The sequence below is a fragment of the Salmo trutta genome, chromosome 38 (assembly GCF_901001165.1).
Source record: "Salmo trutta chromosome 38, fSalTru1.1, whole genome shotgun sequence".
In the NCBI taxonomy this organism is placed as follows: domain Eukaryota; kingdom Metazoa; phylum Chordata; class Actinopteri; order Salmoniformes; family Salmonidae; genus Salmo; species Salmo trutta.
The window spans coordinates 23,022,632-23,035,675 of NC_042994.1; the positions used below are offsets into that span (position 1 = coordinate 23,022,632).

Genomic DNA, 13,044 nt, shown 5'->3' on the forward strand with positions numbered 1-13,044 from the left:
ACCTGATATTTGAACTCACAACCTTTTGGTTCACAGCATTCCCATCGTCCTGCTATGCCTCCATGTCTGTGTCAATGACTGATTTCATCTGTATTCTTAAACTTCGGACTTCGAAGTAAATATCAGCTTTGTATAATACACTCAATAAAAACTATTATATTATCATAGTGATTCAGGAGTAACATTAAAACAGAACAATATGGCCCAACAACACCAGACAACTATACAGAAAACCCATATAAACACAAACGTCTAGCAACCCAAAGGTTGCTTGTTCAAATCTCATCACGGACAACTTTAGCATTTTAGCTAATTAGCAACATAACAACTACTTACTACTATTTAGCTACTTTGCAACTACTTAGCATGTAACCCTAACCCATCCCATAACCTTAACCCTTTACCCTTTAACCTAACTCCTAACTCTAACTTTAACCCTTTCCCCTAACCCTTAACCCTAACTAACCCCTAACCCCTTAGGGTTAGCAACAACCAATTAGAATTCATAACATATCATATGTTTTGGAAAATTCATAACATACAGTATTGTACGTTTAGCAAATTCTGAACATATTGTATACATTGGAATTTGTAAAATACCATACGAAATGGATCATGGACCTCCACAAATGAATACATACCATACAAAACATAACATATAATACTAAATGGAGTGTCCCGGATTTACTGTACAGAATAACACAAAATGCTCTGAGATCACGTTGTAGTCAGATTAACTGATAACTTAAACAGCAGTGCAGATGGCACTATTTTGCTAAGTTCTGAGTTAATGAATGTGTAGGGCAGCGATCATCAACTAGATTAACCCGCGGGTCGATTCTTTCTTGTGCCGATGTTCGAGGGGCCATAACATAATTATGCGATTATTTCTGAGGTGGTATGGTATATGGCCAAATCATCACGGCCAAGGGCTGTTCTTAAGCACAACGCAACGCGGAGTGCCTGGATACAGCTCTTAGCCGTGGTATATTGGCCATATACTACAAAGGTGCCTTATTGCAATTATAAACTGGTTATCAACATAATTAGAGCAGTAAAAATAAATGTAATGTCACACCCGTGGTATACGGTCTGTTATACAACGGGTGGGTCTAATCCTGAATGCTGATTGGTTAAAACCGCATTCCAGCCAGTGTCTATTCCACAAGTTACCACCGGCTAAATCTATGACGTTATAATGCCTATTTACCCTGTTCCATCTGACTGCGCAATCCAATGTCTAATCAACCCAGCCAAGCAATTTATAAACTTGATCTCCACTATAAAAAGCATCTAGACAATATCTCAAATTTCTTTTAGACTAACATTTAGTTTTCAACAGCGGAGATTTGTATATACCTTGCTGTCTGTCTCTCCAACATTTGCAACATTGTTTCAATATTCAAATTCGATTTTCCAGCTGTCCCATAGTAATGAACATGTTGAGTTGAGACAGGCAGGCAGGCAGTGTTTCTCAGCCAGTCTAAATCATGAATCAGCTGGCATCATATGTATGGGTATATCCAAAAAAATGTAACTTAACAAAGCAAATTGCAGCTAGTTTGCAGTCTTTCCAGCTTCAGTTTGAAGTGATTGTGTTAGCTGTGTTGTTGGCTAGCTCCTCTGAACAACAGTGTCCTGATGAGGGAGCACATTTTCTATGCCAGGCATAAATGCGCCTCATTAGCTCCTTGTTGTGGATGTATCAAATAAATGTTTCTTGAAAACAGCTTTTGCAGCTTATGCAGCAAATGCAGCTACTTTGCTGTTATTCTGGTTTAACTTTTTGACATGACTGTAAGTTAGCCGTAGTTGGCTAGCTAGCAAGCAAGGGATAAGAACATTGCCAGCCAGGATGGCAATGGAACATTTAGAACAATCAAATGATTTGGTTGCATCTCTAGCAACTGAACCAATAGAATGAATGAGCAGCCTGCTTGTGTAGCAACCCTAGATTTGTGTCGGGACTATATCTTGTGGAAGGATGAAATAGTATGAATAAATTAATCATAATAACGTCTTTAATGAAAATATGTCAATCATTATTTGAATATGTTGGTAACCCGTTGTATAAAAGTGATAATGCCCTCGAAGCCGGTGTTTGGAGGATATATTGCCATGGTTTGCAACACCCATGCCAATATATCCTCCAAACACAGGCTTCTCAGGAATTATTACTGAAATATACCACGGCTGTCAGCCAATCAGCATTCAGGGCTCGAACAACCCAGTTTATAATTACAAATAATTTGTAGACTGCAAACTGACTGCAAGAAGCGCAAACAGATATGATGTTTGCCTAAAACATAATCATTTCAAACCTTGATTACATTTGTATACAATCGATATTATGGGTGGGAATACTTGGGAACATATTTCTTAAATTAAAATCACTTGGAGCTAATTTCCTGGTGTTTTTACAGTCTTTTATATCCAACAATGAAAAAAAAGAAGAAAAAAAATATCTATTCATTTTCTTTGCTCAGAAAACTTGGGGGGGGGCAAATAAAACCAGCTGTGGGCCAAATTCTTCCTGCAGGCCTGCCAGTTGGGGAACACTGATGTACGGGACTTCTGAGAATGCTTCAGACTTTGCAGCGCAGCAGAAAGATCAGCATACCCCAAATCCAGAGGTTGTGAGTTCAAATCCCAGGTGGGATCAAATTGAATAGTCAGTACTAAGTATTTCATTAATTCCCTTACAAAAAAACATTTCCAGTTTCACACTTTGAGCTGAAATGTTCACATGTGAAAATAAAAGAGACGCATGTGAGGTGTAAAACCATATGTTTTCAATATAGAATTCACAAATTTCTGCATCATTAAAGGTCCTCATGAACACAGTGACCTCCATCATTCTTAAATGGAAGAACTTTGGAACCAGACTCTTCCTAGAGCTGGCCGCCTGGTCAAACTGAGCAATCGGGGGAGAAGGGCCTTGGTCAGAGAGGTGACCAAGAACCTGATGGTCATTCTAACAGAGCTCCACCAATCAGGCATTTATGGTAGAGTGGCCAGACGGAAGCCACTCCTCAATAAAAGGCACATAGCAGCCCGCTTGGAGTTTGCCAAAAGGCACCTAAAGGACTCAGACCATGAGAAACAAGATTCTCTGGTCTGATGAAACCAAGATTGAACTCTTTGGCCTGAATGCCAAGCATCATGTCTGGAGGAAACCTTGCACCATCCCTACAGTGTGGTGGCAGCATCATGCTATGGCGATGTTTTTTAGCGACAGGGACTGGGAGACTAGTCAGGAAAGATGAACGAAGCAAAGTATAGAGAGATCCTTGATAAAAACCTGCTCCAGAGTGCTCAAGACCTCAGAGTGGGGCGAAGGTTCACCTTCCAACAGGACAATAACCCTAAGCACACAGCCAAGAAAACGTAGGAGTGGTTTCGGGACAAGTCTCTGAATGTCCTTGAGTGGCCCAGCCAGAGCCCGGACTTAAACCCGATCTAACATCTCTGGAGAGACCTGAAAATAGCTGTGCAGCGGCGCTCCCCATCCAACCTGACAGAGCTTGAGAGAATCTGCAGAGAAGAATGTGGGAAACTCCCCAAATACAGGTGTGTCAAGCTTGTAGCGTCAGGCCCAAGAAGACTCGAGGCTCTAATTGCTGCCAAACGTGCTTCAACAAAGTACTGAATACCTATGTAAATACATTTCTAAAAACCTGTTTTCGCTTCGTCATTAAGGGATATTGTGTGTAGATTGATGAACATTTTTTTTTATTCAATCAATTTTTGATTAAGGCTGTAACGTAACAAAATGTGGAAAAAGTAAAGGGGTCTGAATACTTTCCCGAATGCACTGTATGTAGTTTCATGTTATCACATTAACTTCACATGTGATCACATGAAATCCATGTATTTTTTTCCATAAGGGTTATTCCTACAGAGATTTAATGGAGTATCTTAAGATGACTCACACATGAAGAAATCTTTTTATTTTCGTGTTTCCTCTCATCCTCATGATCAGCTTTCCTTTTACAGGCTGTCATGTGACTGGTCACTGATGGTTTCCATGTGTTGTCAAGAGCACGTTTGCATATTTTGCAACAGAGAACGTCTTCACTCCAAACTGTGTTAGGATACTTTTGTTGAATATCATTGGCCAATTCTTTACCCTCATCCTTAGCTTTCTTCATTTGCTAAATGATGGGCTGAAGCCAGATGTGTGTCTATTGATTGCTTCTTTATGTGGTCAAGTAGACAGTTGCAAGCGTTGCAAAATAAGTCAATTTTTCTCCTTTGTTCCTCCCTGGCTTTGGGCGATGCACGACTACTGTGACCAACTCTTGGTGTTGTGTTTTCATCTGGCATGTTGTCAATGTTTCTATGGCAGCAATCTTTGTTGATTCAAGAGATTATCCTAGCTATTAAGGTGCGGCATGCCCTTTGTTATCACAAGGAGCGCCTGTTCAGAAATGAGGGCTTGTTAGTACAGTTGTTTCCAAACCTTTCCTCAGGGACCACCAGACGTTTCACCATTTTCTTGTAGCCCTGAACTAGATCACCTGATTCACCAAGTAGAGGACTTTAGGATTAGTTGACAAGTTGGATCAGGTGTGCTGGCTCTGAAATAGATCAAATACTTGGAACGGCTGGGGTCCCCGAGGAGGTTTGAAAACCACTGTGTTAAGATCAGGTGAGGAGCTCCCACACATGGCAAGTCGTGCATTACATTACATAGACTACAGTTTCACATGGCAAGTTGTGCATTACATAGACTACATTACATTACATAGACTACATTACATTACATAGACTACATTACATTACATAGGATACATTACATTACACAGACTACATTACATTACATAGGATACATTACATTACACAGACTACATTACATAGACTACAGTCCATTACATAGGATACATTACATTACATAGACTACATTACATTACATAGGATACATTACACAGACTACATTACATAGACTACAGTACATTACATAGGATACATTACATTACATTGACTACATTACATAGACTACAGTACATTACATAGGATACATTATATTACATAGGATACATTTCATTACGCAGACTACATTACATTACATAGACTAAAGTACATTGCATAAACTACAGTACATTATATAGACTACATTACATAGACTACATTACATTACATAGACTAAAGTACATTGCATAAACTACAGTACATTACATAGACTACAGTACATTACATAGACTACATTACATTACACAGACTACATTACATTACATAGACTACATTACATAGGCTACATTACATTACATAGACTACACTACATTACATAGACTACATTACATTACATAGGATACATTACATTACACAGACTACATTACATAGACTACATTACATTACATAGGATACATTACATTACATAGACTACATTACATTACATTACATTACATAGACTACATTACATTACATTACATAGACTACATTACATTACATAGACTACATTACATTACATAGGATACATTACATTACACAGACTACATTACATAGACTACAGTACATTACATAGACTACATTACATAGACTACAGTACATTACATAGACTACATTACATTACATAGACTACATTACATAGACTACAGTACATTACATAGACTACATTACATTACATAGACTACATTACATTACATAGACTACAGTACATTACATAGACTACATTACATTACATAGACTACATTACATTACATAGACTACAGTACATTACATAGGATACATTACATTACATAGACTACATTACATAGACTACATTACATTACATAGACTACATTACATAGACTACAGTACATTACATAGACTACATTACATTACATAGACTACATTACATAGACTACATTACATTACACAGACTACATTACATTACATAGACTACATTAAATAGGCTACATTACATTACATAGACTACAGTACATTACATTACATAGACTACATTACATTACATAGACTACATTACATAGGATACATTACATTACATAGACTACAGTACATTACATTACATAGGCTACATTACATTACATAGACTACATTACATAGACTACAGTACATTACATAGACTACATTACATTACATAGACTACATCACATTACATAGACTACAGTACATTACATAGACTACATTACATTACATAGACTACATTACATTACATAGACTACAGTACATTACATAGGATACATTACATTACATAGACTACATTACATAGACTACATTACATTACATAGACTACATTACATAGACTACAGTACATTACATAGACTACATTACATTACATAGACTACATTACATAGACTACATTACATTACACAGACTACATTACATTACATAGACTACATTAAATAGGCTACATTACATTACATAGACTACATTACATAGGATACATGACATTACATAGACTACAGTACATTACATTACATAGGCTACATTACATTACATAGACTACATTACATAGGATACATTACGTTACATAGACTACATCACATTACATAGATTACATTACATTACATAGACTACATTACATAGACTACATTACATTACATAGACTACATTACATTACATAGGATACATTACATTACATAGGCAACATTCCATTACATAGACTACATTTTTCAAACCATGATAGGGGAAAGATCCACAAGTTATACAGAGAGAGTGAGAGAGGTGAAACACTGTACCTTGGACTGTAATATGGTAAAACTGTGTAGCTTACCTGACAGGTGTGTCCAAGTTTTGTCCAAGCTGTGTGCACATACTGTAAAAAGAATATTGAATGTTTTAATTTAGCCTGTTCTACAGCAAACCAGCCTTAGTTTCTTTCATGAACATGACACTGCTTACATGTCCTCAGTTACTGGCAACACTATCACTTTCATATCTGTCGACTTAAGTCACTGTTACCTTGTCACTGGGCGTGACCTTGTGAATGTTATATAGGATATAAAAGCGAGTAAATGGAAGGCCTGGCTTCCTGTCACATCTGCTGTGTGTTGAGATAAATACATTGTGTTGGGTAATCTTGAGAGGGCTACTTGGCAAACGTTTCTTACTTTATGTTTAGTGAAAAATCTTTCTAAAACCTTTAAACATGACCATAGTGCCAGGCTACAGCCCTAGATCATGTATCTCGGCAGTGAACAGCGCCGAGCCAGAGCGGTGTCCGGGTGGACACCTCTGACATCTGATTGGCCACCCCGGGTGCCACCCCAACATGTCATTCGCTACTGGCAGTTTGATGCTGATTGACATCTCATTTCACCTCTTGTTGAGGTGAATTTATTTGGACGTTTTCAAACCGAGGACGAGGAAGAGAGAATATTAACGTTGGCTGTGAGATACAGAAGAATAAGAAGAACTTACAGAAGAAGAAGAGAGAATATTTCCACAGCTCCACGAACTCTTTTACCGATCGGCGTAAGCATCATATTTGAAGTAAGTTTTAAGGTTTGGCATCGGGTTTAGGTTTCCTGAACAACTTTTACGAAAGTTGAGTCGCTGTGTAAGTTCACGTTAGACCTTTGGCTCCATTAACAGACACTGAATCAGATAAGAGAGATCGGTTCCCAATTTAGCCTAACATTATGTTTACATCTGTGCTAGTAATACACGCATACATACAGTGCAGTGTCGTAAGTTACAGTATACGAATGTTTAGCTAATGTGGGGTAACTAGTAGGCTACAGCTGTCAGTGTTCAGCAAGTTAACATTCAGCTATTTGAAATCCATTAACTCGGTTAGATTTTTGTACTTGAACTCCAAACGAACAATTGTTATTATCAATCTGTTAACGTTACTCAAAAGATTACCACAATTTGCAGATAGCCTGTTTGCTATCGTAAAGGTGTATTTAAATATAGCTTTCTAAGTTACTGCAGAGTAGGGCTAGCCATGATCTAACTAGTAACATAGGCTACTAGTTGATTTTAAGGTACAGTTATGATAATTGGGATTTGTAATTAAGATTGAGATTGGACTAAAATGTGGGTAATTGGATGCTTAGATGTAACGATACTGTCTTATTTGTGCATAGGGTCAATTAGACATGAAAAGAAAGGGAGAAATATCAGACTTCTTTTTAAAGAAGCACAAACAGGCAGATCAGGTGCAAACAGACCCCAGCCCTGGCATCACCACCGGACCCCAGAGCAGCTCTGTACCTGAGGCTAGTCAGAGTCAGTGTGGTCAGACTTCACAAGGACCCAGTCTACCACCACCAGGTCAGAGCAGCTCTGTACCTGAGGCTAGTCAGAGTCAGTGTGGTCAGACTTCACAAGGACCCAGTCTACCACCACCAGGTCAGAGCATCTACCAGGCAGTCAGTCACATGCCCAGTTCAGAATTTAAGTTTAGCTTCAGTTTGTAATAGGTGATTTTGTCAGATTAAGCCTCACTTTAAAGTGTTGGTTGTTGATTCATGTGTGTTCTTGTTTTGATGGCTGTGGCATTTTTATTGTGATTATAGACTAATGGTTGTTGTGTTATTCTAATGTAATAGATGTATCAAGGGACGACACAGAGACATCTGGCTCTGAGCAAGACAGTGAGCCAGAGCTGCCAGGAGATGTCATCGAGCCCCTCCCAACTGCATCAAGCACCAGATATGCTGTTCCAAAAGGACCCGGTGGTAGTCCAGGGCTATACTTTAAACTACACATTTTAGTTAGCAGCTGTTAGTATCTAATCTTGTGGATCCCTTAATTATACATTTCTATAGAGATATGACACATTATTTAACGTGTATTTCAGACATTTCAAGATCCAGAGAAGAGGGTCCTGTACAGCCGTGTTTGAAAACATTTCCCAGAACTCAGCATGGTACGAGGAAAAGGGCTTTCAACAGCTCCTGGTATAAGGACAATTCATGGCTTGAATATTCTATAAGTCAAGATTCAACTTATTGTTTTGCCTGTGTTGGAGAATTTCCAGTACTTTGGAGTTTATCCAGTATCTACTGTATGCTGTTTTCTTTGAAGTAGTAAGCAAAATCAATATAGGGTTAACCATTAGACATATGGAAGCAGAATGTTAACCGAATCCATGTGATTGTGCAAAGCTGGATCAACACAGGCCTGGTCATTCTGGCTTGGACTTGTGAAGGCCTTTGGACAGGCACTATAAGTTAATCACTTATAGTCACCATTAGACATGCACTTGCATTAGGGGTGTGCATGTCTGTTTATGTTTGTGTCATTGCAATGGGCACGCCACCAATAGAATCTATGCCCTAATGTCTGAGACAGTAAGAGAATGGAAACTAATCAAGGCAAAAAGATAAGGGTGGCCAAGGCTAAACTACTCATAATTGACATAAAGTGGAGTGACTATGTTATGTAAAGGTAAAACTGTATAAAGGGAGAGTGCTGAGACCGAAAATATCACGTGTTCCATGGAATTGCTCGGCTTCTGTTACTTTTGTAATAAAGTCTAATTGAATTTACAAGTTCCCGGTATCTGAAAAATATTTGATTTAATATTTCCACAACACCTGTAGGCATTTTTCTCTGCCTAATGCACCTGCATCTGCATTCACATCACTGTCAGGTTTTTGTAACTGGAAAAAGGCGCCGTTTAAAGATTCTGGGTTTAAGCTCCATTCGAAGGCAGAGCATCATATCAATGCTACGTATGCTTGGAATCAGAATTAAAGGGCTATTGACAGCAACTCATTAATGTTAGACGTCATAAATGAGGACTGGAAAAATAAAGTGGGAGGAAAACTGTACTTACATTAAAACAATTGCAGATCCTATTAACTGCCACTCAAAATATAGCGCAGAGAGGTCATCGAGAGTCTGATGACTCTTACAACAAGGGTCATTTTTTGACAATCTTAGAAGAAATAGCAAAGCATGACCCTCTCATAGAGAAAAGGATGAATGCATGTGGCAATGATAAGTACACAAGCCACCAAATCCAGAACGAAAGAAAAAACAACAAATGTCTTTAGTTGTAGGTACTATTACAATGGGACCATCCAGAAAAGCTTTTTACACTTTCAGTCAGCTGAAAGCTTAGATGCAGCAGGTCTCACAAAAATGATAATTGATTGCCTTGAAAAACATGGTCTGGACTACAGAAATAATCTCGTGGGGCAAGGCTATGACGGTGCATCTGTCATGAGCGGAAAGCATTCTGGTGTGTCTGCACGGATTAAAAACAGCGCAACATTTGCATTTTATGTGCACCGCAATGCACATTGTTTGAATTTGGTTCTTGTCGATGATGTAAAATCAGTGCCTGAGGCAGTTAACTTTTTTGTTCTCCTGCAGAAGCTTTGTAACTTTGTATCTGGCTCGTACGTTCATCTCAAGTGGCTTGCAGTTCAGAAAGAGCTGTATCCACAGCAGCAGCCCAGGGAACTACAGAGACTTACGGTGGGAATGCAGATACATGGCATGCCGTAATCTGAGGGACAGGCTTCCAGCAGTTCTGAGAGTGCTACTACAGGATATCACACAAAATAGTGATGATAGATCAGTGGAGGCAAGGGGCCTTCTTTCTCAGATAGATTTACATGACTACAATGGACGGTTCTGACTTTGAATATGTGGACAACTATAAATATCTAGGTGTCTGGCTAGACTGTAAACTCTCCTTCCAGACTCGCATTAAGCATCTCCAATCCAAAGTTAAATCTAGAATTGGCTTCCTATTTCGCAACAGAGCCTCCTTCAGTCATGCTGCCAAACATACCCTTGTAAAACTGACTATCCTGCCGATCCTTGACTTTGGCGATGTCATTTCCAAAATGACCTCCAACACTCTACTCAGCAAATTGGATGCAGTCTATCACAGTGCAATCCGTTTTGTCACCAATGCCCCATATACTACCCACCACTGCGACCTGTATGCTCTCATTGGCTGGTCCTCGCTACATATTTGTTGCCAAACCCTCTGGCCCAAGGTCATCTATAAGTCTTTGCTAGGTAAAGATCTGCCTTATCTCAGCTCACTGGTCACCATAGCAACACCCACACATAGCATGGGCTCCAGCAGGTATATTTCACTGGTCATCCCCAAAGCCAACACAGGCTTTGGCCGCCTTTCCTTCCAGTTCTCTGCTGCCAGTGACTGGAACGAATTGCAAAAATCACTGAAGTTGGAGAATTATATCTCCCTCACTAACTTCAAGCATCGGCTGTCAGAGCAGCTTACCGATCGCTGCAGCTGTACACAGCCCATCTGTAAATAGCCCATCCAACCAACTACCTACCTCATTCCCATATTTGTTTTTAGTTTTTTCTGCTCTTTTGCACACCAGTATTTATACTTGCACATCCTCATCTGCACATCTATCACTCCAGTGTTAATTGCTAAATTGTAATTACTTCGCCACTATGGCCTATTTATTACCTTACCTCCTCACGTCATTTGCACAAACTGTATACAGATTTTCTATTGTATTATTGACTGTACGTTTGTTTATCCCATGTGTAACTCTGTGTTGTTGTTTTTGTCGCACTGCTTTGCTTTATCTTGGTCAGGTCGCAGTTGTAAATGAGAACTTGTTCTCAACTGGCCTACCTGGTTAAATAAAGGTTAAATAAAAAATAAAAATGTCATAGGTCTTTTGGTTACCTTTTGTAAAGTGCTTGGTGATGCCAAATGTCTTTCTGACATGCTCCAATCAAGCTCTCTTGACCTAGCAAGGGCTGTGGATCTAGTAGGTGCCCTTACAGACACATTACAGGACTACAGAAGTGATGGTTACTTTGGACAACTATGGAAATATGTTGAAGAGATTGCAGAGCACTGCAAAATAAGTGTACAAACACTGTGTAAAAACAGCCTAAAACAAGCTTAAGATTTCATGACTCATTGATGATGAGCTCTGTAGGACAGAAAAATAGTGACCAAGGTGATGGTGAGAGCTTCCAAATAGCTTTTATCAGGTGCTTGACAGTCTCACAGCTGAGGTGCAGAGGTGTTTTTCAAAGAATAATTGCGAGATAACGCAAGGGGTCCAGTCTCTCAACCCAAAGAATACAACATTCTTGAATGAGGAGACTCTGTTTGCCTTTACTCAGACCGTTGAATCAGATTTGGAGGACCTCAAACATGAGGTTCATCAAACCAAGTGGCTTCTTGATAGGAGAGAGAAAAGTGGAAGGTACAGACCGTCAACTCTCCTTGACTTTGTTGTGTTTCTAGAACCTTATAAAGAGGTCTTCCATTAGCTATTTCGACTTTTTAAGATTTCTGTTGTTACACCAGTCAACAGTGCTTCTTGCGAGAGAAGCTTCTCAGCTTTAAAACTGATTAAAACCCACCTTAGGACAACAATGGTTGATGACGAATTAAGTCACCTTGGAATTCTCAGTGTTGAGTCAAGGAGGGCACGCTCCCTCAACATGGATGAGTTTGTGAATCATTTTGCCAGTTCTCACCGGAACCTCAGAATTATGCTGTTTTAAATCTACCTAGGATAATTTGGCACTTAGGCGGTCCCTCTGGTCATGATTAAAACCTGCACTGTGTACTAAATAGTACACTGACATTCTAAAATTAAGCGTGCCTTGAATTCTAAAGAAATCACAGACAGTGTCACCAGCAAAGCACCCCCACACCATCACACCTCCTCCTCCATGCTTCACGGTGGGAACCACACATGCAGAGATCATCCGTTCACCTTCTGTTTGGACAGTAGAGAAAGACCTGTTACATCATGTAATCTATGATATTTATATCTACATTCTATTTATTATAATCTATATTTATATCTACATGTTATATCATATAATCTATGATATTTATATCGACATGTTATATCATATAATTATTGAGGGAAGACCTGTACCTTTTTGGTAGTAGAAGTTTACGTTTCTCAGTAGCACGGAGTCTCCGTGAAGTCAGCAACTACACACTTTGTGTGACCTGTACTTTATTATACTATCACAAGACTCACTCTATGGCCACAACCTTCCTCCCTCACACCCTCCCCCTCTCTCTCTCACCCTCCCTCCCTCTCTCACCGTCCCCCTCACTCTCTCTCACCTTCCCTCTCTCTCTCACCCTCCCTCTCTCTCAACCTCCCACTCTCA

General features: G+C 39.2%; 1 protein-coding gene and 1 long non-coding RNA gene across 2 annotated transcripts in view; one reads left to right on the forward strand and one right to left on the reverse strand.

Annotated features, from left to right (window-relative positions):
• LOC115178136 (NACHT, LRR and PYD domains-containing protein 3) overlaps positions 1-6,849 on the reverse strand; it is a 29,287-nt gene extending 22,438 nt beyond the window's left edge. Inside the window, exon 1 of the mRNA XM_029739173.1 lies at positions 6,716-6,849. The gene's annotated coding sequence lies outside the window, so the exon portion shown is untranslated. The remainder of the gene's footprint in view (positions 1-6,715) is intronic.
• A 4-nt stretch (positions 6,850-6,853) lies between these two features.
• Positions 6,854-9,443, forward strand: LOC115178137 (uncharacterized). The gene is made up of 3 exons (XR_003872559.1): positions 6,854-7,434; positions 8,499-8,627; positions 8,750-9,443. It is a non-coding gene; the product is annotated as an uncharacterized LOC115178137 (long non-coding RNA).
• The last annotated feature ends 3,601 nt before the right edge of the window (positions 9,444-13,044 follow it).